The sequence below is a fragment of the Bemisia tabaci genome, chromosome 10 (assembly GCF_918797505.1).
Source record: "Bemisia tabaci chromosome 10, PGI_BMITA_v3".
Classification (NCBI taxonomy): domain Eukaryota; kingdom Metazoa; phylum Arthropoda; class Insecta; order Hemiptera; family Aleyrodidae; genus Bemisia; species Bemisia tabaci.
Window position 1 is genome coordinate 39,474,832 of NC_092802.1, and position 3,617 is coordinate 39,478,448.

The following is a 3,617-nucleotide window of genomic DNA, read 5'->3' on the forward strand; positions in this document are numbered from 1 at the left end:
ATCGCAGAGAAGATAATCCTTGCCAGCTTCTTTGTCCCTTGCAATTTTCAGCGGCTGATCTACTGAGGATAGCAAGTCTTCGCACAGGTCAGGAACTAGGTCAATTAGATCACTTAAGTTTTTTTCCACTTGCTGCGGGGGAAGTCTCCGCATTAAATCTAAGGCACAGTCCATTTGAAGTTCAGTCTGGAAAAATTCATGAAAATTGAGGTTAAATTCTTTGTAAAATTCCTTCAGAGAACCACTATTGGTCAGCTGAGGAAATTGATACTTCAAGATTACTTGCGCTGAGAGCGAGAAAACAATTTTGACTGTACTCATCTGAGTTCCATTATCCAACCATTTGCCTTTGTCATTAATCTAGGAACAGGTGGACTCCCTTGAGTGAGTGCACTTTTTTCATTTGTTTATGTAATTGGCGTAGCTCCCAAGTACAAAGGCAGATGTAAAAGGCACTCAAATTTATTTGAAAAAGGTTAGAACTACCTGAAAGTGAACAGCACAGACTTTCAACTAATTTTCTCCAATTTCAGAGAAAAGTTATGCAAAAGTTTTTCGCTTCAAAAATGAATATTGTTTGAGGATTTTATACAAGAATTTTGGAGTTTTACCCCTTGCATTTCAGAGTTTAGTCGTGCTAGAGTTTACTCTTATCAAAGAATATTTCTGACTGATTTGTTTCTTAATATTAAGAGGATGTTTCACGATTTAAATTCCTATTCCAAAGATTTTCTATCTAGAAATTCACGAAAGCACTTATTATTTCAATAGCTGAAAATTTTTGTGAAAATGAGTTACCATTCAGTAAACTCTCGGGATAGAATTTTATACACTTCTAAAATTAAGACCTGGTGACAATATAAACTGGGAAGAGGGAATACAAGGATTTCACTCAATCTATTCAGATAGTATCAGGAATTATTTGAAGCCAAACTCCATGTCTAATATCAATACTTTGAGGACGGTATAAACAGTTAAGAATAAAAACTGATGTTGAACAAGATATTGTCATCGCTGGAATTCACTCATCGAGAGTTGAGACAGTCGCCATGTCTTATTTTGGTTATCACATCTGGTCAAAACTCAGCCTGGTGTTAATTTTTTTAAGGTCTGTTGATATCCATGCTTTGTAGTTGTAGAAGACGAACATCCAATTAAAAAAGATCATTTCAAGACCTTAATTCCTCAGTGATCGAACTAACCTCATGAACTAGATTCCTACCTCAGATCACATTTCAATAGCTATGGGTAAAAGTAGGAAAAATCTGAAAGCACTCACCATTATGATGTTTAGCTTAGTTAGTAACCGAAAATAGAACTTTATTTTGCACTTTCACTTAGCTTTGAATTTTCACCTTTCCTAAGAAGTTCTGCCGCAGTAACCTTACTTTGAGTAAAAAATATTCGCGATTCGCGATCCAAGTCCAAGATGGCGGAAAATGTTTACATTGATGAGTCATGTATGCCTAAATACCGGTCTAAAAATGTTTACTGTAGTCGCCTGTGGAAAAATAGCTGGTCCACTGAATTTTTTGAATGAATGTTGATTATGAAGATTTTTCATTATTCTCTGCCCCAAAATATTGCTCATCTGCCCGAGAGAGATGTAGATTGTTTCGTCACGTAGTATATTAGCAACAGTGTTCTTTTGTTTTGCAATGTTGGCACATTCGACCGCTATTCTAGAGGCGGTAAATTTAAAACGGAATGATTCCCTGCCTTACCGTACGATTGGACTAACAATCCACTTTGCCACGAATAAATATGGATTGAGAAAATTCTGGCACGGTTGTAATTTTATCTGGGCAATACACCATTCTGTCTGAAACTGTTAGCTTTGGGAATGAACAAGCACTTTTAAAATTATTTGAATTTGCTTCAGCAAAAATCTCTCTTCAGTGTCTTCAGCTGCTTTATGTGTGCGCATATCTGAACATTCTTGGATATACAGTTGTTATATTTTCGAGCTAACTTCCTAGGAAAGATAGTTTTATTTGGAAGGCTAGAACTGAAATGACCCTGACTACATCAGACGTCGCCTAATTTTCTCTCTTGTTTAATTTTTTAAATAAAAAACTTTTAAAAAAAGAATTTTTTTTTAAAAAATAGGACACAAGAGGAAATTAGGCAACAAGAATTGCAGTTGGGTTAGCTCCCATTTTATGCGTCCATTTCTCTAGAGTAACTTGGGAGGCCAATAACGTTTAGAAGTTGACAGTCTAACATTGCCAGCTATAATTGCAACAAGACAAGGTGCAGTCCTCGCTCAGGGTGGAGATTTAAAAGGACGGTGGTTCATTTTAAGACGCTTTTGACGAATCAAAAGTATCAAAAGCTCAATTGATCTATTAAAGCGTACGGATACAGCACGTGAAACAGAACTTACATTATGTGCAAACAGATTTTCATACCTAACTCGAGTTCCCGTAAAGCCAACGCAGTAGCATAAAGTTTCTGAGAAAAATGCACCAGAAGTTGAGAAGATTTTACATTGATTCAAATGAGACCTACTTTTCACCTTAGTTCGTCGTTTCCCGTAAGAAGGATCGCAACTCCTTCCAAGTTGCAAAGTTAACTCAGATACTTTTAATTACTAAGAAGGATATGCCCGAGCACTTTTTGTCAACATTTTTTTTTATCTTCGTACGAGATCGGAAGAAAGATCAAGGAAATTTTCGGTTAGAAAAAACGAAGATTCTCTTGGTAAGTAAAAATACAATTAATGTGGGAAAATTTGGCAACATTGAAACGCAGTTATGTTCTTTCTTGAGGAAAACGATGAATTGTAGTATTTTAGATGAATATGCAGGGAATACCAAGAAATTCAGAGCTGCTTTTTTATTATAATTTTATAGGATGTTCCTCACAGTCTCTCGAACTCGGTAAGCTTTTAAGACTCTTTTCTGTAACATCAGGTGATTTTACCGACTATGAAATAGAGCCCTAGACTGAAAGTGAACTGAGACTAACTTTCCTAGCTGCACAGAATATTTTGAAACAACTCTAGCACCAAAAATCATGATCTTTGAGAGACGTTAAGAATAAGGAGAACCAAGGCTTATAAGTGTTTGATCCTAACAACTTTGCAAAATGGGCGCATTAATTATGACAATGCAAGCTTCCTGCTACATTTTATTTCTATGAAGGACACATGGTATTAGAATCATAAAAATAGTATGATTTTCCGTTGACAATTTTAAAATTATTCTCTACAGGTACCTACTTGCTTTTGATATTTTAGAGATTGAATCATGAAGACAATTTATTAAGATCTATTTAGACTAGATGATGTGTTTTTTTGAGGAAAGGTTTGAATTGATGGCTTAAGATGAGAACTGCACTTCTCGGAATGCGACATTAGAAGTTTCCGCTCATGTTTTATTTTTTTAGCGGGAAAACTAACAAGGAGTTTCTAATGAAATTTTTTGTGAATTTTCTTCTATCATTCTAAAAAAATCACAAAAAATTACAATGAAATATTCTGATAGGTGTTCCTTTAAGAAAATATAACATAATCGAAAACTTTCCAACGTTGCAATAGAGATAAGCAAGAGTACAGAAACTTCCCGATCACGCGATTATTATCAAGTGGCTGCTTGTATGGAAAAAAAAAAAAA